General features: G+C 37.0%; 1 protein-coding gene across 5 annotated transcripts in view; it reads left to right on the top strand.

Moving 5' to 3' along the window:
• CDH11 (cadherin 11) overlaps nucleotides 1–22,794 on the top strand; it is a 230,452-nt gene that overhangs the window by 178,116 nt on the left and 29,542 nt on the right. For 2 of the 5 annotated variants that reach the window (XM_052686662.1, XM_052686660.1), the window contains one exon: nucleotides 12,803–12,933. The exons of 1 other annotated variant lie outside the window; for it this stretch is intronic. The gene's annotated coding sequence lies outside the window, so the exon portion shown is untranslated. Of the gene's footprint in view, nucleotides 1–5,778; nucleotides 5,877–12,802; nucleotides 12,934–14,116; nucleotides 14,187–22,794 lie in introns of all 5 variants that reach the window. 2 more of the 5 variants (XM_052686663.1, XM_052686661.1) reach the window with 2 other exon arrangements.

The raw sequence follows: 22,794 nt of genomic DNA, 5'->3' as shown, positions 1-22,794 counted from the left end.
TGTTTCCTCTGAAGTTACTGGTTCTTGCTCAATGCAATCTTTGCTTTCTTGTTTGAAATCAAGGCTTAAAACTGTATTCTAAAATTCATTTTCTTCCTTCCTGTAATATCAGAATGCCTCACAGAGCTTATTTTGTGACAGTTTAAAAGAATAGGTAATTTGGGGTGAAGATTTAATATAGGTAGGTGTCTTTCAGGAAATACCACTTAATTTACCAAAATTATAAAACAATTTTAGTAAAATTCTGTGAGATGTAACGTGCTCAGTTTCTTAAAGATTGCAAAGAAGACAGCATTTCAGAAAACATGGTAGATTACCTGGGAGTTAACAGAACATTTCTGGATAAGCCTAGCTCCTTAGTCTAGTCTATGTTTTAAAAATTTGCCTGTTATATCCTTTGGAAAACAGAATGGCTCTTGCATCCTTGTTTTCCATGCAAGACCTCTCATTTCGACTGCTTAAATTACTCATTTTAAACACTGTGCTGTACAACTAATAAGCATGACTGCAGCCTATTTAATATCATGCAAATGAAAAGAACGGCAGGAGCTCCTTCATTAGTGTGCTGCAGTGTTGAAGGAAAAAAGCATTGAGGGAAAACCAGCCTGCCCAGGGCTCTTACCTTTACTGTGAGTTGGGTTGCTGTGGCAAAGCTCCGTCAGTGGGACTGTGCCAGGTGTGTTCCCACTCTGCTGCTGGGCAGGCCTAACATTGTGCTGCCCTTTATTCATGGCTACAGACAACCTCAGCCCACATCCCTGTGTGCAAGGTATTTTTTTTAACAGCAGTATATAAAGAATGCCAGCAGGTGAGCTGTCCTAGCAACTGACTTAGAACAATGTCATCTGAATAACAAAATAAAGCCTTGCAAATCCATTTTTCTGCTTTGCAAATGCATACGTGCTGCTGCTGAACCAATTTAAGAGCCCAATTCAAATAATATTCTGGTGTCCCTTGACAAGCTAGGGCAATAACCTTCATTTCAGAGATTAGCTTGTCCTATCTTTTTTATTCTCTCTCTAAGTGTAACCAAACATCACATCTGTTTGATCTGGAATCCTTTATTAGGATATTACTTGTGTGGAGAGCAGTGGAAAATATTGTGAAACATTTTGCTGTAGCAACTTAACCGAAAAGCTGCTGTTGCTTTAAAAATATAATGTGAAAATATATAATGAGAGAAGGTTGGATTTTGGCCAAAAAGAAAAGCAACCCAACTTTATGGTGGTTTAAACTGTTTTGCAACTAAAGATTGCTTTTCTCTGAAACAACTCATTCTCTCATGCAACTAAATACTGCCATATGTTTAAATTCTTCTCGGCCTCCTAAGGCTGACCCAGAAGAAATGTCAACAAATGTTTGTGAGTCCTTGTGGCCTTGTAACATTTCCTTTAAAAAGTGAAGAATAGAACAGCAGGAGCTGTAACACTCCCACAGAACAGACATATGAAGGCATATGGCTAACATGGGAGCCTGCTGGCTCTTCAAAGCTTGCTGGCTTCATTCTTAAGGCTCCTTTTTTTTTCTTTTTTTTTCCAAGACAGTTAAACTTGTCTTCCTATTTCATGAGCTGCTCTGTTCTGCTCAGAGCTGGGTGCAGTGAGCTTGGGGTCCTTTGTGCTCTAGAGGTGCAATGGGAGAGTGGGCATGTCTGTCCCTGGAGATGGTAGACTGGCCTATGCAAGTGTGGGGCGATGTGGTGGCCCTCGTGATTGCTGCTGAGTTTGGCTTGTCCCTGAAGTACCTGTGGGCAATTGTTTGTAGTGTACAAGATCTCAGATAGCAATCTCTTTCATACCTGGGTAGATTCTGGGAAAATATGCTCTTTACAGCACAAACAAATGCTGGCTCTGATTTTGGAAATTAAGTAACATTTCTTTCAAGGCACTGGACAGCTGCACTAAAGTTCCGTTGCGCATGTAGCTTTATTGCTTTTAACTCAGAGATTTGAGTTTGATGTTATGGGGAAGATCTTCTGATGCCTGGGTTCACAAGCCTTTTTCCAAAATCAGTGTGATATAATGATAGATTAGGACTTTCAAAAGAAATTATACTCCTAAATTGCTTGGAGATTTTGGAATTAATTTCTTCCTTTAAAAATAAAATTTCCTGCAATTATTGTTTTTGATGAATTCAGATATTTCTGTTTTGGAATGAGGTAGCTTTAATATTGGAAACTTAGAGCACAAAGAAATCTGTAGGGAAAAAGTGCAGCCCAACCATTCCATTTCCTTTCCAACTGTCTGTGTTTCATATTCTTATTAATATATTTTTTTGCTTCCTGTTCCAAAAGCACTTAATAACATCTGTATAGCATAAAGTAAAGCTTCTCAGGTTTATGCATTTCCAGAGGCTTTAAAGACCATGCTTGCAACAGCTTGGGTAAATGCACAGATTACTGCATATCTAGAGAAGGGGAGAGCAGTGGGTATCTGTGCTCCAGTTTGAGCATGTGTCTGGGGCCCTTACTGGATGATATGAAGGGCTGTTTTGCTCTGGTGCTGTGCAGATGTGTGGCTTCCTCTGCTGTCATCTAAATTTATATGTTCAACACAGCACAGGATTTTTTTCTGAAAGTCTTTTGGTCATTTTTGTTTGGTCTATTGTCATGGATGCATGACCTTTTGAATCATGGCATTGTGTATTTCTCAATACCACAAGATGTTTTTTCACAAAATATTTTGGGAGATGTTTTATGTAACCACTCATAAAATCTCTGTCTTGATGTGGGGGGTTGTTGAGGTTTATTTTCTCAAATGTGGTCGCTGAGGTTCCTGTGCGCTGAAAAATAAAAGCATTAAAAGAGCACAAGAGTAAAACATAAATGTAAAAGGAAAAATTGAACAATTATGGAGTTTCTGTGGTTACTCCTCATCCTCACTCTGTGCAGTACAGTTACAATAGTATGAAAGCATGAGTATCTTCATATTTTCCAACTTAAGAGCTCACTAAATTGAGCATAAAGTATGTATATAGCTTTGTTTAGCTCAGTTCTGCAGTGTCCGTTGCAAAAAAGGTTTACTACCTTAAGTAATTACTATGCAGCTATATGATTCTACTTTTAGAGGACTGTGAGAGTAAATTAACTTACCTTCACAATATCGTTTTTAGATTCAGGCATTAATTATTGTCTCCAGTTTAGTGCTGGAGCTGAGGAGCAGAGGGCATGTTGACAAAGTCTATTGTTGGCAGATGGAATCTCAGCCCACCAGAGCTACACAAATGTGTTTATCATAGTGCCAAATCTGAATTAGCAGGTTGGAACAGAAGCTCATATGCCTCACCTCACAGTAGGACTTGGTGGGTTGGATTCAGTGCTGTGCTGACCACATTTGTTCAGCTTCAACTCAACTTGAAACTTGGGCAGAAAGAGCTCACATCTGCCAGCAATATACTGAGTAGATACTCCCAGAAAATCTGCCCAAGGCCACCCAGGAGGTTTAAGTTAGGGCCTGGGATATTCTTCCATCCCTGTCCAATTTAGTTGAAAAGTTACTGCTGTATGAAAATTATTCCAAAAATTATTCCACTTAGATTTTCTTTAGATAATCTTTTGGCAAAGCAATGTTTCCATTCATTTTCTGGGGAGCCGCATTTCTGCGCAGTTGACAAACAGACTTGTTTCATTATTTTAAAGTTATTTTTGAGTTTATTAGGCATTAGGTTGTTTCCACATGCAGTCTGCCGTTTTGTCTGCATGTGTTAACATTGGGCATTCCTGGCTGAGTCCTGAAAGAAAACAATTGAAACTCAGAGAGAAGCTGCAATTCTGAGAATGTGAATAGAATAGAATAGACCAGTGCAGGTGAAAAGGACCTTCAAATATCGAGTCCAACTGACCACTTCAGGACTAACCAAAAGTTAAAGCGTGTTATTGAGATCATAATCTCAGTGCTCTTTGAGCACTGATAGGCTTTGGGCATCAACCAGCTTGCTAAGAAGCCTGTTCCAGTGCCTGCACAGTAAATAATTTTTTCCTAGTATCTAACCCTCCTCTGGCACAGTGCTGTCATCAGTTTGCAGGGAGCAAAGACCAGCAATTGCCATTATTTAAAACAGTAGATGTAGCTTTTAGCTAACTGTTTGATTTTATTTTTTATTTTTATTAGCCCTCTTCGTTTCATAAATATAACTTATCTCATTTTGCTGAGAATGAGGTTGAACAGTACTCTGGAGCTTTTATTGTAATTTAAAGCAAATGTCTTTAAGGTACATCGGACTATCTCTGTGAGGCAAAACTCCCATTGACATCAATAGAATTCTTCAGGTTTCTCCTGAACATGAAAAACACTGTTATTATTTGGTTATGCATGTTTCTATTTCACAAGCATTGTTTTGAAGAAACCTCATAATGCACTTGCTCATAGCTTGTAATAATTACACTACAGAAAACTAAAGTCTCTGCGGTATTTCAGGGGCATAATGAATAGCAGACAAATGTTAAATATTAATAGTGTTGAACATTCTTGTTAATTTAGTCTGTGAACTTCACTGTTACAAGCACTTCATTGCCTGATGAATCTGAAATACAGATCTGTATTTATGTTTCAACTCTCATGCATATATTGTAGCATATTACCAAAAACTGACAACATAATTCCATTAAAAAAATAGAAGAATATAATCATTTCTAAAGTGCAATTTTCTGAAATAATAGGAGGTGGAAGATCATATAATATTTGCCATAAACATTGCTGCAATTCTGGGAAAGCTGCATTAGATGTGAGTAAAAATTGCACCAGGCCGCATGGAACCTTCTTAGTGATTGTTTAGTGCTTGGATATATTCCAAATCTTATATTTACCCATTGATACTTTCCTTTATCTTTAACTACCATTTCTTGAAAATGATATGCTGTTGGGAATGGTATCTAAACATCAGTTATTAAGTATTGTTCAGTCCTGAAAGCTGAAATGTACCATTTAAAGGAGCTTGTGTTCAGAATCAGTAAGTTTAAGTCATCTTTCTTCATTATTTAAATTTTCTTTTGTCAACCTTTAAAGACTGCTTCGTGGACAAATTAATGTATTTGACATTGGCTTGTCCTGATTGAGAAGCCAACTGTGTAATGTCCTTTGAGAAAACACAAAAGGAAAGAAAGGGAGAATAGGAAAGACAGAGAATGAATGCCTTTTGGTTGACCTAAAATAAGTTTACTATCCATTTTTCCCTCATTCCATCCTGTCTGCATCTAGACAAGTTATGATGAGTGAGTGCATGGGAAGAGGATAGGGGAGGATTGGGAAAGAGGTGTATTCAGTCCAGAAATAAGACCAAATTAAACTTAAAAAAAACAAAAACAAAAAAAAAACAACTTTTGAAGAGTCATTGCTGGGTTTGCAATAAGCTTCCCAGAATGAATCATGTATCATTCTCTGATGACAGAGATATTCACTGAGTTGAATGAGGCGCACAGATATTCAAAAATGTCAGATCTCTGTAGTGACTTTAAGCGACTTCTCTTTATTTATTAATAGAAGAAAGAAAGTTGGGAAAAAAAATGTTCCTAAGACTAAAGACCTCTGTCTTTCTCAAGTCTCTTGGACAAATTCTGAGCTATTCTCTTTTATGGTATTTCTGATGTCCCAGAATTATTCTTTCTTGGGTGTCTCCAGTGGACTTGGAACCAGCAGGAACATTTGTTGAACATTTATATAAAGATTTTTTGAAAGGTTAGTTGATTTTTTTTTTTTCTGTGCTGAGTGTCCCCTACAGCTTAGCTAATGGGGGCATTCAGCATATACTTCAGTGGCTCTCAATTTTAGATTTTCTTTTCAGGTCACTAGAAGTGGTTGATAAAAGAAAGCAGAAGAAAGCCAGAGGAAAGAAATAGAAAACAGCCTGCTGAAAATGGCAGCAGATAAAGATAAGATAAAGTGAGTACCAAATGCTAGTAAAGATGGCCTTTGCTGTAGCTTTGCTATTGATCACAACAGAAGGATCTGGTCGTTTATATATTGTGTAAGGAAAACAACAGTAAGTATGAATGTAAAAGTGACAAGGAGAGGAAGCAAATAAGAAAAAAAAATCTACAGTGAAAATGTGCCATTAGAATATTTCAGCAATGACAAAATCCCACTCCAGTGCTCTCTTACATTTGCTTTAGGTGGAAGCTGTTCCAGAGTGACCTAGAAGGCTTTTATGCAATTCTGTATGCTTTTTTTTTTTTTTTTTTTTTGCAGTGGTACTGACTGATATTGTCTGCTTTGTATCGAAAATACATTTCTCCATGAGGGAATATATTTCAGCATTTTATTGGTGGTGGTTTAGGAACCTATACTTAATCTAGTAGACAACAAATATAAATAGTCTTTTGGCTTTTAGAGCACAAATGAAGACTTTTTCCAAATCCAGGGAATTTGAATCCTATATAGCATAATACATATGCTTATTTGTTTGTGCATTAGAAAGATGTAAAAAAAAAGTAATAAAACTATTTTATACATGTATGTCTATATATGTATGTATTAAACAATGTATCTCTTGATGTGGATCCTCTTCTTCCAAATTCAGTTTTCAGAAGAAGCTCAGAGAAGTTGGAAACATGGAAAAGGAGGGCTTGATTTATGATATTTAAAATGACAGAACATACCTGCCTTCAGGCCTCCCAATCCACTTGCATTCTTAGTACCTGGATACGATGGGACTGGAACAGTATGAAGCTAATTAATACAGACTTTATCCTCAAGGGCCTGTGATCTACCTTCAGGCACTTGTGACCCAAAAGCAAGGGAGGAACTGATGAAGTCATATTGCATTGTGTGAGCACAAGGCCTGGATGTTCATGGAGTCTGTAAAGAGCATGTTAGATTAGGGGACTAATTTGTTCATTGGAAGCCTACACAAACTGTTTCTCTGTTATGTAATTTGGCTTGGACACATGAGATTTGGACTTCAGTCTGCACCTTGTCAGCATTCTGAAAAGCATTAATACGTATTTTTGTCCCTTACGAGAACATACAGGTATTCCACTTTTTAGTTTGCTCATTTTTCAGCCATCTTTCATGGCCTTCGCATTTCGCAGGACTCAGGACAGCCGGCTGCTTTTCAGGCCATGTCCACAGGCAGTTGGGCTTCTGGTTCCCTTTTCCCTTCTTGCGGCACTGTGACCTGCTGGTTGTCAGCCAGCCTCTCAGCAGTGTGGGGAAGGGAACAACAAGAGCAAATGTTTTCGTAGAGAGTTGAATGTAAAGTCAGAATAGTTCATGAGAAAGAGAAATAGACTGCTTATCTGCTCTGAACTCAACCTCGTTTTCATGAGACCCTTCTCTGCAGCTCTTGGGTTTTGTCCTTTGCTTGCAAGTCCTGCATTACTGCAGGGCGTCCTTGTTGGATGACAAGGTTCTTCTTTCCTTCTGGATGGAGGGAGAGCTTGGGACAACTGTTTAGTTCATGCGTGCAAAATATGTTTTCAAGCCTCATTTTATGAGAGACCTCTTATTCAGATCATGGGTTGAATGCTTAGCTCCTCGGGACTCAATTCTGTGCTGTAAAATACAAATATTAACACTTTCCTACCTCAGAACTAGACCTCTAAAGTGTTCAAATATTGTGGTGATGGAAGTTAGTAGGAGAGGCAGTATATGCTTCCGCATTGCTATTCCTCAGCATGGGGTGTGGGCTCTCATGATGCATGCACACAGCTGCACGAACACCCCCTGTCCCTGAAACGTGGTTAGTCATCAAAGTCATTGGTACTCACCTGCCTGTGTGTGTATTTATAAGACAGACTGTGAGATTGTCTTTTTATTCTTCCTCATGCAATGCTTGCCCTTTGTTTTATTCTCTGACCCTTGTATTTGTCTGTCTTTCAGCAGAACATGGTAATCCCTTGGAGCATTCATGCCCACGCAGAGAGCACTTGGTTCTGCTGCAAATATCAGCTGTTAACATTGATGAAGTGACAGCTTTAATTATCTAATGCAACTTTGAAGCTGGTGCTGCGTTCAGTGGTGGAGTTGGACCAAATGACCTCCAGAGGTCCCTTCCCACCTGAAGTACTCTAGGATGCTATATTGGTTGTGGCATGTGGGGATTCACATTACTAAGCTTAACTGCCTACAGCAAATGGAACAAGATGGATTCTCTGGAAAGGTGGTTCAGAGCATAAGCCTATTTAGATGCTAAAATAATAGCTTACAGGAGCAATTTATACATAGCCAAAGACGCTACCCTCCTAGTCAAGGTACCCATATATATATTCTTTAACAGGGTTAAATGCTGAATTGTCACTAAGAGACTTAAAAAGAGGCTGCTGGCTGTATCAAAATGAAGTGCAGTTGTGTGGCATGTAGGAGAAAGTGCAGTGAAACTGTAAACAGTTTTTTTGTTTAAAAATTAAAGATTAAATGAAAAGACTTATTTCTAAATTGTGAATTGACCTGTGATCAGGGTAACAGTGTAAATTAAAATGATGCATGTTCTAGGGGAGGGGAAATTTGGTGTTGCATAGCTTGGAACAACAAGCATTAAAAAAAGGCATATGAGAAGCTGGGTTTAAGTTCACTGTTAAATCAGATCTTAACTGTTCTAAAGATATAGGCAATAATTATTCACTGAGGAGAGAGGGTGAGAAAAAATGGCAAAGCTCTGCACCCAAACAGAGCTCCTCAGCTGGCACGTGGGAGGTCTGAATTCAGGCCTTCTTCCTCTGATTTTTGTACAGATTACTACATTTTTCATAGGTGAAATGCTTTATAGCATGCTTTTGTTCACTTCTAGAAATGGCTCAAAGGCTAAGTGCTGTGTGCTGGAGTCATGCTGCAAATTCATGGGACAACCATGGGAAGGCTCACATGCCCCTAAATCTTGTATTTTGTCATCTTGTGGTTGTAAGTTTAAATCTGTGTCATTTTTGTCTTAAGTGATCTTAAAACCATTGATGTATTTTAACAGTATTGATGTTTTTATGGTGGGCATTCTGAATATTTCATTTTTCGTACTTGAATATCTGTGTAATGTGCAGGTTAGAATACCTGTGTGTTTTTAGGCAAGTAATAATTAGACACAGTAAAAAAACAACAAACAAGCCCAGCTAAAAAAGCCCTCTTCAGCCACTCAGCCCATTTCCTGCCCTGGACAAATCATTGTTTCCATATTGGTTTCATATAAATAATTTATGATCAATATTTCAGTCAGGAAGTTTCAGCTGCTCTTCATTCCAAGTCAGCCGTTCAGATTACTGTAGCACTTTGGATAGGGTCAGTATTGAATGGATGAACAATCAATGCTTTAGACTGATAGTTTTTCTTTCCTAATAACCACGCGTGGTGGAAAACATTTTTCCATCAGCACTTTCCCAGTGAATTGTAATCCAATAAGTTTATGTGAATGTCTGCTGCGGTGGAATTCTGAATATGTCAGAAATGCTTTTTTAAGTTGCAAATTTGCTCCTCTGGAATGTTTTATTGTCTCTCATTCACTTTTATGAGAGCTGCCAGAATTTTCATTGAACTTGCTGGAAAAAAAGGCTGCAGTAATGTGGCCACAATTTCATTTCAGAAATTTCAAATTTCCCTTTGTCTCCCTCAGTAACAAGCACCAAAACAGCTGTGCTTATAAACCCACCGTTTTCATCTTTCCCTGCTTCTAAGCATTCTGTCTCCATTTCAGCGAGCTCCCAGATATGTCCCCACGTTTGTTTCTGTAATTGCTCATCTGGAAGTACTTAACTTTAAATGCATGCTGGACAGGATTTTGCTTCAACATGATCTAAAACTTTCCTGTGTTAGTGAGTGTTGTGTGTCCCAGACACTTCTACAGAGACTGATGTGTGCTCAGGCAATTCCCTGCAATCAGGAAATGGGAAAACGAGAAGACTGGTTGGGGTTGTTTAGGGTTTTCTTGATTTAAGTCTCATATTTTGCATGCTTCTTGATTGTATTAGTTCATTCATTTTGCCAAACAGACCACAAAGCTGTGAATATTTATTTAGTTCTGTTCCTAATAGTTTTTCTAATAGGGAATTATTTTGGTACAATGAAAGACATTTGTAAATGAAGCAGATAAGCCCTTTGGCAGACAAGGAGTGTTTTGTTCAACACAAGAATTCTATTGTCCACTGCTTTAGTTGTCAAGTGCTTGGGGAGCCCAGGATTTATGATGATGTTACAATGGCCCTTTCAGTGCAAAGTCTAAGAAGCTGTGAGATTCCGTTCCTCTGCTTTTCAGACTCTCAAATCTTTTTATCATGCAAGGACAATGCAGGATTCAGCTGCCTCTTAGGCCACAGGACTGCCCATTTAGCATCACGCATTGTGAAATAATTACCATAGTGACAATGGGTTTGGGTTTTTTTTCCCTCCCTCACCAGCAACATTTCAGAAATTGTTCAAGATGTCACTTCGTATAAAACAACTCTGAAGACATGGCTTATTTTACCCAAAAAAATCTTGTTAGAAGATTCGATTTAAAATGTCACTGTGTCAAATCTATTTGGGACATTAGAAGTGTTTAATGGCTGTTTTTCTGAGGTTTTATTTTAATAATTATAACAAGACTTTGAAACAGTCTTCTGTAAATACAGCAGTTGTTTTGGCTTTTTTCCCTTTTTTAAAGATTATGGAGTTTGTGTTACTGAGGTCGTGATCAAATATAGTAGGAAATAAGAAAAATAACGTACAGAAAAGGGGATGCTATCTGATGCCTGTGTATTAAAATTAATCAACTAAATTTTTTTTGTGCTATATTAATGATGGAAGTCATTCAGCAGTCTTCAATCCTAACTCTTGAAAACCGGTATCTGCAGGAGTTTCTCCATGCTTGATGATAGTATGAAGATTTATTTGCTTCAAATAATGAGTAGTACTACAAAAAATATTGATTTATAACTTCCAATATCTGATTAAACGCAACTTAACTTGAAAATGGAGCCTTTATTTGACAGTTCAGTTATTATGTATGTAGGCACTTCACTGTCTCATGCTCAGGTATACATACAGGAAAAAGCTTAATAATGCAGCAGGTCAGACTGAAGAGTAGTTGTATCTATTACCAACTACATTTGCTGCTTTTAAAAGCAAAAGCAGATCCTGAAAAAAAAAATAAAAATTAAGACCGTGGAGATATGTAGAAGGATATTTTGAGAAATACATATCTAAGCAACTTCAGTTATCATCAGCAAGAAGAAGCCTTGAACTGTAAAGTCATTTGCAAAGATGTCATCTGTGAAGATAAGGAGCAAGTGATCAAAATAAGAAAGTTTATTCATCTGTAGTCTTTCACACAGATGAATTGTGAATCAGTTCAAAAGGTCCTTTGAGGAAAAAAAGATGAATTTGGTTCCAGAATTAACATATTTAAAATGCCATATGCTCTTCATAGGGAATTGCATAAATGTTATGTGTGTCAAGTATTTTAATAAAGCACGTGCTTTGTATATTGGCAGCTGTCATCACAAAGGACATTCCTTATTATTTGGAGCTTATCAGCAAAATTCACTGTCTTGGAATGTTTTTGCTTGTACATAGATCACGAATTTTTAAGACAGCGAGTGAACATATCTGCAGTCACAACTGACAATAAAAGCCACGTGGTTTTATGTCTGCCTTTGGTGATTAGGTGTGAAGGATGTTTAAGTGTAGTATTGCAGTATGTAATATCTAGCATTCAGAGAATGCCTGTTAATTTCCCTTGAACAACTCTGAACCAACTCTGCTGCTGAACTGTTCATCACCAATAACATCTGACTGCTTTAATGGGGGTGAAAGGGAGTGAAAAATTGAGCACTGATACAGAAGAGGTGGCATTAGCAGTTTAATACTGCAAAAAATTACTGATTTGGATGTACATAAAAGTATTTTTAAATGGTGAAAATCCAAACTGCAGAAGTTATTTTGAAGTAATTCCTCATAATATTTATCACTGATGAAGGCTGAAAGCCCTGGGTAAGTTTATTTTTCTTCCTCTGCCCTTTGTACAGAATATCTCAATGCACTATCCCATTTAGGAAAGAATGCTGATCACTGAAACTGATTAACTTCTTACAGAGGCACCTCTTAATCAATTTCTTTTTCAAATCACTTATCCTATTCCCTACCGTAGTGCCAGTTTCACTTACTAAAATCTACACCCTTCTCTCCTATAGTGGTAAAAATACTAATTTTCTAATATGCCTTTAGAGCACTTTCAAGTGTTCAAAGCACATCACATTGACTGTTCATATCTGCAACTCTTCCTATTTTTTTCCCTGCAGCATGCCTTATATTGCGAATGTTCCCCAAACACTTTTTTCCATATATACATTTTTTTCTCCTTTCCTTTCCTTTCCTTTCCTTTCCTTTCCTTTCCTTTCCTTTCCTTTCCTTTCCTTTCCTTTCCTTTCCTTTCCTTTCCTTTCCTTTCCTTTCCTTTCCTTTCCTTTCCTTTTCCCTTTTCCCTTTTCCCTTTTCCCTTTTCCCTTTTCCCTTTTCCCTTTTCCCTTTTCCCTTTTCCCTTTTCCCTTTTCCCTTTTCCCTTTTCCCTTTTCCCTTTTCCCTTTTCCCTTTTCCCTTTTCCCTTTTCCCTTTTCCCTTTTCCCTTTTTTTCTCTCCTCTCCACTCCATTTTTTTTCCTTGGAAATGACAAAAAAGATGTGAAGGCATATTGAGATGGCCTCCAGCATTTTAGTGATGTGAGTGTTCTTGCAAATAATCTGTTAAGATAAAAGCTATTTATTAATTCTGATCTTTATATGTAAAGATTATTGAATTAACTATTCTTTAAACTCTCTTTAGGCTTCTGGGGTAGTTTGTAGGTTCGACTTAATTTTATTACAGTACTGTCAATGCCTTGGATTTCATATTAAGTTTTTCATTCTTTGCAGCCAGAGCTGAAGCACTGGATAAGTGGCAGCAGAAAACTTTCATCTGCATTGTCTTCAGAGTATCATTAAGTGGCGTTTCAAATGTGTGGAATATGCTACATAAATTGGCAACATGTTTCCAGTGGGTGAAAGTAAGTAGCACATCCAATTGTGTGATCTTCTGAATAACAAGTCAGATATGCTTATCTCCTTTCTTCTCTCCAGCCTGCAGTGCTTGTTCAATACAGGGAGAATTTCTGCTGTGACTAATCTCTTGCTTGTTGTGATCTGTCAGCTACTGTATCTCATGCAGTTTCACGGAGTTTATCCATTGGTCTTGAGCTCAGGACAGCTGATGATGTAGGACATAGAGTGTCCTGCTGTGCATTTTTTGAATCACACTTGTTTAATGTATTGTTTGGAACATCAGAGAATCTCTTGAAAACTCACAGCAATGTAGCAATGAAGAACAGAAACGTAATACATTTTCTAATATGTAGGTTTAATTTCATCAGTGGAAAAGATTCATGCTTTTCTTCTTCTGGGCCTCAGTGAGTGAGTGATTAATTCCATACTTGGTTTATTTCTCTGATATTTTCTGCAATACCCTCAGCTTAATAGAACTGTTCAAAGATGGGTTTGAAGAATTTGGTGGTGACTTAGGCTTCAGAGAAGGAAGCTGCAGAAAATGTGGAAATGAAGCAGTACCAGAAACCCCAAACACTAAAGTAGTTATATTTGCTGCCCTTAATGCCTTAAATTTTCCATACCCTTGTGACTTTCAGTTTTGCTATTGCTGAAACCTCTTCAGAGGTGAGAACTGTCCACCTCCAGAAATATCCATGCTTTTTTAAAATTAACAGAGGAATGGAGTAAATGTAATAGGTTACAAATACATATATGCTACCATTTTTACAGCCAAAAGCATAATCCTGTCTGAATTGTGTTGGATAAAGATTACAAAAGCAGGATATGAAAGCGCTTTGTCTAGCTGACTCATTCACAGTTTTTACGTTCAGTGCACTCAAGTTCTGCTTGACAGAAGCTTCATTTCAGTAGAAATGTCCTTGAATGGTGATTATTTCATTTCTGGCAGTCGAATCCGCTGTATAGTTCATCATCCTTGTAAGCAGTTATATAGGATATGTGTAAACGGTCTCCACCAACTTGTTAAGGTATTAGGATGTGTGACAGTGATACATACAACATTCAATTTACTTTAGCTGGGAAATGTGTAAGCTCCTTTGCTTCTTCATTAGGAATGTGAGATTGATGTCCTGTCATTCACTGAGCACAAGGTCCAAAATTTGCAAGCAGTGGTCTGTTCATTTTCAGATGCAGCTTTTCAATTGAATGAAATTAAAGATGATTTGGTTGGACCAAAGACTTCCAAAGTGGGCTTCAAGTGAGCATCAAAAAGGCACAGTATATATATCTTAAATTGGTTGTGCTTTTTTTCACTGAGTCTCCCCTCTGCACAGCTGTGTGTTTCCTCATTCCTGTTTCTTCAATTCATCCAGTTAATCCCTTCTGCCACTTTCTTACGACTTGGTTCAGGCATTTTTTTTTTTTTTTTTTTTTTTTTTTTTACTTCAGAGCTGTGCTTCCAAGCAGATTTAACAAATAAAATGAATGTGAAGAACCGTAAAGGAAAACCCTCCACTGTCATTAGTACGTGAAATAACCGAATTTAACGGAGTCTCAAGTTGAGGTCGTGGGTTTTTTTTCCCTTATCTGACAAAATGTTGTGTCTATTTCCGCAGACTTTTTTACATTTCAGAGTTCAAGCAAATCATTTCTGAAAGCAAGCTTCCTGCAGAGTGACTGTGGGATGTTCCCTCTGGTTAGAGTGTGAAGTGGCTCCTTACAAAAGAGGAGGAACAAGCAGCTTTTGTTGATTATCATGTAAACCTGAGCATCCATATGCTTCTTAAATTCTCTTCTCTTTCTTCGAAGAATCTTTCTTTCTTAAATTGTTTCCAGCTGTGCCTGTTCAGGAATGCAAATTTCCTGTTACAGTATCCAGATAATCAAATGGTTTACAAGCTAAATATTCATGTTTAACTATTGTTAATGGAACAAAGAATGACAGTGCAGAGGAAAAGGCATTTGTGAGCTCCTCTGGAGCTGTGACATAGACTTGGCGCTCAGTCACAAAAGATGCCCAGCAGTTCCCTTAAGTGGGAATATCCTGACTAGAGATTTCCTTTGTGTGTTGCATGGGATGTGCATACTGAAATTCTAAAGAGACTGAGAGTAGGCATGACTGATGAGCTTCTTCTCAATTATATTTCTCCGATAAGAATTTTGTCTGAATGGTCAATCCATGGGGTCAATCCATTATGCTCTCCAAAAGGAATACTACCATAAGTAAAAACCTTTTGTGTAGGATGAAAAACTGAGGTTTACTTGCTGGATTTATAAATGCAGTGTTGTACTGTTTTTAAATTGCCATTTTTCAGATAAAACATTCTTCTTATTATTAGTTTTTAATTCTCTCATAGTAAACCTAGACTGTAATAGGAAAAAATACAGTGTTTCTGGTGTACAAGGTAGATCTTGGAAGAAAATTGCAGTTTTGATTTGTTTCTGCTTAAATGCCATGTGGAAATTAGAATAATTTTCAGTTGTGTAGAATTGCCCTGTCTTATTACAGTGCTAGCATGTTTAACAAGGCTTCCATATCAGAAAATATTACATCTCCAATTGCCTGCTTTAACCTGCATTACATCTCAATTTATTTCTATACAAGTAGCCATTTCTATAAGTTTTAAGACCTAAATGTTTGAAATCTTAACCCACAAAACTACAACAGCGAACAAACACTTAGGGTATCTGCAGGATTCACATTGCATATGTTTTAGGTATTACAAGTCTGAATGAAATAGGCTCATATATGAGCACAAAATCTTTGATTTTAGTGGGATGACATTCCAAAGTACATCAAATCCAAAGGTTCTTCTTAAAGTATGGCCTGAGAGTCAAATGTCAAGAACAATTTGTTTGTGTCAGTCACATTGCACACATTTGGTGTAATGAGCTAGACTCTGAATTTGTTACCTCTGCTTTGTTGATGCTCTCGAAGACTTCCTTGAGCTTATTTCCAAGCACCTTAGGAAATGTTGTTAGAACGGTGTAAGATGTATATCCTGGTCACATAGATACCAGAGGAATCATTATTTTGTTACAAATCAGCATGCCTTCTAAAAGGACTGAAACTCAGGTCGTATTGACAAAAAAATTGTCTTCAAATGCTGAAAATAATGCACTGTCAAACACTCATCTCTGCCTTTTCCCTCTGGGAAATCCTAGCCTTGTTTGGGCTACAGTGTGCTCTGCCCTGTGCACTGGAGCACTTTTGCTGGGCTATGTTGCAGGAAATGGAAGGCTCCCATGAGGCAAGGCATTTTTTTCTAAGTAAAGGAGTGACTGCACTACACAAATTGCATACTGGCTGTAAGAGAAGAAAAAAGTTAGAAAGACTCAGACCTTGGCTAAGAAACTCATCAAAAGTCCAAGACCCCATGAGTCAAAACAACGTGAAGTATTCTGGTATTAGTTGTGCAATATGTGTTCCAATAAAATTAATTTCTGACAAAATTTCAGTAGTTATTTTAAAGGTGGGAAGTGTGAACCAATAATAAGTAACTCAACATTTCTCAGGAAAAATTTTGACAGAAATCTTCAATTTGCAGTTGTAATGAACTCATTATATGTTTACTGAGAAAAACTGATGTCAGCTTTAACTATAAATGCTCTTTACAGTTTTTCTATTATGGCTTTCCCAAGAGTAATAACAGTAGTAGTAGTAATAACAGTAGAAAGAATGTAGAGGACTAGAAAAATTAAACAAAAGGAAAAACTCAATTATGTCTTGCGTGCATTTTATACATATACTACTGAGTATTTAGCCATTCAAGATTTCATACACTACAAAAGCTGTATTCAGTTTTACTTAGCTCATTCGCTGCCTCAAACATGGATATATTCTTTATGCCATAAACCAAGATGAAATTTGGCAAATTTAGTTACTTTGAAATGGTTAACCAAACTGAAGAGGAAAATAGTTAAAGAAAAACTTTCTAAAAATGGTTTCAGTATCTCACAGGAGCACTTGCTAATATAGCCATGCAAACATGCAATTTATGTGGCTTTACTAATTTGAATGAACACTAATAAAGTCACACAAGTTGCCATTGGTAAAATCTAATGTAATGCATAGGATTTTACCACTTTATTCCTGACAACCTGCATTTGCAACCATTCAGTTACTTTATTTTAAAATGGCTTTTCAATTATATTCTAATGCTGTAGGGGAAAGCCTTTTGACAAAGGTATGACATAAACCATTTGTATTGCAGTTCCATCATAGTTTCCATAGCTAAACTAGACTGGACAGTTCATTAAAAAGAAAAATTAATAGTACAAGGTTGCAGGGAAACAATAACAGATTATGACTGGCCTGTGGCAGCCTACCGAATTCATGCAGTGGAATAAAAATGATTCCCCTGTCTCATAAATGAAGGTTTGTTCCAAGGTTTTAGGCTAAGTCTATACTTCTATTCCTTTACAGGAAAAAAAAAAAAAAAAGAAAAGGAAAAAAAAAAGCAACACAGTTTCTTGTCTGTAAAAGCAATACTTTGTAATTCCTGCTGAATATTAATTTGCAATCTTTTGACATACAAAGTACATATTTCATTGTTCTTTGAATGCATAATAATGTATATAATGTGAAAGAGACTACACTAGAACACAGCAAATCAAAAACAGAATTCAGAGCTGGGCAGAGGCATGACTTTGTCCCATCCTTTCTTGTTTAAAGTAGTAAGTGCTTCATACCAATCTGAAATTGCTGTCTTCCTGCATGGTAAAACCCTCAGATTTGTAACTCATTGGCATTTCTTTTAGGTCCATTGCAGCTGCCTGTGTACCATCATTTGTGATTTATCTCTTCCTTAAGGTTGTTCTTCAAGGTATAAGCAAGTCTTTACAGGTTCTTTGTAGAAATTGCTGCATATTTTCCTAATTTTGTGGCTGGATTTTCTATATAATTCTGGTATTCATGGCAAGTATGCAGGCTTATATTTTATCATTGAAATATGAGTTTTATTATAGCAGTGCTGTAAATTCCTGTCTTAGATGATATTTCAAACAATATAGGCTCTGGGATACATTAACTATTACTTTTGGCTAGTAGCCACAACCTTCTAATGAATTCAGCAGAATAACATAGAGGCCAGAAAATGAGAAATCTGACTCAGTATAACGTTTGCAATCAAATTCAGGACTGACCTGCCAGGATATTCTCTGGTTCTGTTTATGAGAACAATCTCCTTTTTCAGACAGCTTAAAATACTGAAAAGTGATGGTTCTGAGAGCTGATCTCATTGTGCATTTACAAGTTTATACTTGCTATTACAAGGGAAACTTGGATATTTGGCCTCCCCTCCTCCCAGAGTAGAAAAACAGATTATGTAACCTTAAATGCCTGGTCGCTGGTCATAGGCCTTCTGGCTATCTTGGCTGTTTCATGCTATAAGCTATATTTTGTAATCTATGGCTGCAACGAAGCAAAAATAGCCAACCAACCAAAAGACTCCCTAGAAATCCCGAGCTGTTTTCATGCTTTCACTGCAGGCAACATGCATGAGCAGCAGTATGTTGGAGAGCAGTCTATTGCTCTTGGTTTTTAAAGGGAATGTGTTTGCATGAACACTTAACACTCATTAATGACTGTTCATTTCAAGATTGGATACTAACTGCAAATTTCATTACTGTCTTCTGTTTACATGTCTAAAGGTGCTGCTTTTGTCTTCTCTCCCTCTCTGCCCTGCATAAGGCGCAGGAGAGAGCAGCCCCATCACAGGGAGCAGTTTTTCAGTGAATCACAATTACTCACTCCAAAGCAAGTTCAACAAAGACTGTGTTGTGCTGCTTCAGAGTGAATGAAGCCAGTGCCCAAGCAGCTACTGCTACTCTGCAGCTTGCAGAATAAACAATATTCTACAATAGTTGTGTTTACAAGGAACCTTGCATAAAATGAAATTACTTTCTTCTCCTTGTAGGCCTGCAGCAATTTGATTTGCTTAAAAAGTGCTTTTGCTTAACAAGTATAAAGATAAAGATTAAGTATTTAAGTGGAAAAACTTCTCAGCAAGGAATAGAATGATAATGGCTTTTTGAAAAACAGCCAAAACCAGCTCTCCTGAACAGGGTTGGTTTGCTGCTGGCCCAGGCATTATATGGGTTAAACTTCTGCTTCCCACATCCTGGTAATTCCTTTCAGCTCGGGCTCAGGTTTTTTTAATTCAGATCTTTAGTCCTTTGTGCAGGTGAAACACTTTGCCTGTGAGCTTGTGAGCTGTCACTTCTGTGCTGTGCCCAGGTTTCGCACTAGTTGCTTGATTTCTCCATCAGTTTATAATGCTGCTGCATGTGCAGCTCTTGTAGGCCAAAGGAACAAAACTTACATGCAAAGCTGAGAACATCTCACCTTTCTCTTTCTTCATGGCTCTGTGCTTCCATTATTAAATAGACATTTAGAAAACATTCATATTACCATTTTTACTTCTACATAGTCGTGCTTGTTGTGGTTAGATTTAACTATAGCTGTGCTTACAAATAATGTAGCATTATACAACAGATATGATCTTCATAATAAGTCCTACCTGCTTCTAATATATATTTATCATTCATTGGGTCTGTATCTGAGCTCACCTACTGAAGCTTAACCTAAAAGGGATCCACAGAAATTGCACAAATAGCTTTAAAAAATCACAGTACATTTTTTAAGACAGTGTTTACTCTGACAGACATTGCATCTGAACAAGGAATATGACTGTCTGTTCAAAAAGATCCCAGTTCTTGGATGAATCCCCAGATCCCAGTTCTCCAGCTGGTGCCTGTCTGGTACTCTGACCACTGGATTTCCAGGAAGCTATTTTTGGTTGTAGGTGAAGGACAGATGGTACCAAATCATTCCTTTTCCTTTTTGCTCTCTCTTGTGAGTCCTTGTGCTCAAAGTATCGTTTTTGTTCTTCAAAGTGGCAAGAAAATACAGTGTTAGTGTAACAGAAGAACAGTATATCACTGTCCCTGGATGCGGTATTGTAAAACAGAAAAAGAAACCAAAGAAATTCAAATATTGATCCATGTGAGTTAGTCTTATTGAACTTCACATTGTTTACTGTAGAGATCTGAAGGAAAAAGAAGACTAGGATGTTCATTGTTATTCACTGAGGAAAACAATGCCCCTAAAGTTTTACATATGCTTTTATAGGAAGAACTCCGGATTTTCTGTAATGTTAGCAAAGCCAGCAAGTACTGCATTCAAATTCTCTGGAGTCTGAGGTACCAGGCTAGACCAAAGAAGAAGGCTGAGATTCTAGCAGTACTCTCTAATGATTAAATCAATGGATGCAGCAGGTTGCCTGATTGGTGTATGTACAATTTCCACTTTGGAGAATTTTTAGCAAAGTTTAAGAAATTTATTTGAAGAAAAACAGAACCAAAATTCAACTCGTGGTACACTCAACACTCTGTATCTAACAATTTTATCTTGACTTGCTAAGCAAGAGAAGTACACATAAAATCATTGTTTCATATTTGAAAATTCATTGGAACTGTGAAAGGCCCATTTCTCTTTGACTAATTGAATATACAGAGGTTAGAGGTATATGAACTGTTGAGTTACAATGCAGAGAACTTTCTTCTTCATGCTCTAAAAAATATGATGTATTTCTGCTTGCATGGAGAATGCCATTCTGTACCATACACTTACATGTTAGTCTTAGGCTTTCAGTCATCTTCGCATTGTCCACCACCTGCTCACTTCTAAAACAGTAATTTGGGCTTCTAGTTCACACCGTCTCTCTTGGGCTTAACACATATGGTCTCTAAAAGCTTTCTATTGACTCATAACTTCCATTTTCTTTCTCTATACACTCCCAGGACTGTCAGTAGTCATTTTAGTTTGTTTCTTACTTCAACTGTCAAGTAGAAATTTCCTTTTAAAAAATGAAAAAGGTCCAGAGTTTGTAAGTATTCCATCATTTTTCCAATAAATGAAGCAAGTACAAATGTATTTAGAAAGATTTGGTGGCAGACACTCTCATCTCTCTTTACCCTACCAGTTCCTGTTCCAGAAAAAACATAAGAACTCCAAGAGCAATTTATTTAATTACCATTATAGGAGACTTCAAAGGAAATTGGTTGGACTGAAATAGTGATGTCACCCCAGCAACTTTTTGAAGATAACATTTTTATACAAAATCTGCTGAATGTTAGGGTATGTTTAACAGAGGGGAAAACAAACAAACAAACAAACAAAAAACCCACGTTATTCCACACCTTTGACTCAAGCCTTCAGACTTTTTTTTTTTTTTTATGTATACATGTCTGTCAATTCTTCTTCTAATTATTATTATTGGCCTCTAGTTTTCTTCTGTCTTTCTTTTTTATCTGTCTAATGTTCAAGTCATTCCATCCAAAAATTATATTGTTTTAAAGCCAGCAATTCTAGACAGTGTCAGGCTATTTTCCCCTTTATTTTTCAATCTCCTTTAGAGAGAAAGCCGTGTTATCAATCTAAAATCCAAAGCTTATCTGACTGGCCACACACAAATGCTTCTCTACTGTCTTATTACCTTATAAGGACTCTGGTATTCTAAGAACGGTAATCTACGATGTAGATACATGCCACAAATCCTGATTATTGCTGTGTTAAAATCAAGGTTTACCCTCAATATTGCATTACCAAAGGTTGAAATTCACTTCCAGAATATATCTAATCATAGCTGACTCATCATCTCAGCTATGAATAACACAAATCTAATGAAAAAGAGTGCTCATTTTTGCCAGCTTCCCATGACCAGCTTTCTGTGGAAAATCAGTTTCTGAAACCAGGCTTTTTGTGCAAGAACAACAATAGGTTTGAGATATTTGACGTGTGCCTCTTACGCATTATATCACAGGCCCCAGCTACAGTAAGCTGCTGTTAAACATCTCTTATTAGTGATATTTATTCAAAAGCATACAAATGTTTTGTCAGAATCATCTGTAATTATAGGTTACAAATAATTCCAATCCACAATCTCTGGGATGTATTAGTGTTTCATATAATCAGTTAGAAATATACAATTGAACTGGTTTGACATAGAACAAATTATGTTCATGCCAAATATACTGAATCATTTGCCCTTTTTTTTTTTTTTTTTTTTTTGTAAATATATCACTTGCATGAAAAACAAGTTTTCATTGCAAGCTAGCAAGCTTGTCTTATTTTGAGTTACTTATATGCATAGCTTCTAACCTGTAGCACCTTAGCACCTTATTGCCTTTTTTTTTTTTTTTTTCTTTTTTTTCTCCTTTCCTTTTTCCTTAATAATACCAGGAATTATGTTTTAGTCCTTACAACACTGTGTGTCACTTGGAGCACTGAAAATACTAATGGTTCCTTTGATTTATGCTGAGAGCAGATTGTGATGCACAGGGAGCCAAAGGGAAAGTTGTACCTAATGCAGGTATTATTTTGCTTCTGTGTGTGTGCTGTTTTTAAGTAGAAATATTCTATACTGACTACATACAACAAGACATCCCAGAAAACACTCATGAAGATGTTTGAATTACTATCTTGTGATTTAATGGATTTAAAATAATTGGCTAAATTTACAGTTTGGGTTCTTTCTGCTTTACAGTCTCATTTTGTACCTAAAAAGTGATGGTTTAATAGAGCTGCTGACACTGCCTTAGGAATGGGTTTGAATATTCAGTTGTTATTGTCCCATGCTGTTGAGTCAGAATAGTCTCTTCATACTCCCTGTCTATGAAAAAAATAATTACTAATTCAGTTGTTCATTCTCAAGTATCTCAAGGTGGCTCTTTATGGAAGAAATTTAAACTGGAACAGTTAAGCAGATGATCAGAGAGAACCTTATATATGTGCCTGGCTGAAGGATGTGAACCCTTCCTTCCAAGAAAGCTGCGAAGGAGAATTTGATTAAAAATTTAGCTGT

The sequence above is a fragment of the Tympanuchus pallidicinctus genome, unplaced genomic scaffold (genome assembly GCF_026119805.1).
Source record: "Tympanuchus pallidicinctus isolate F22 unplaced genomic scaffold, pur_lepc_1.0 scaffold22, whole genome shotgun sequence".
In the NCBI taxonomy this organism is placed as follows: domain Eukaryota; kingdom Metazoa; phylum Chordata; class Aves; order Galliformes; family Phasianidae; genus Tympanuchus; species Tympanuchus pallidicinctus.
This window is presented reverse-complemented; position numbering and strand designations above follow the sequence as displayed.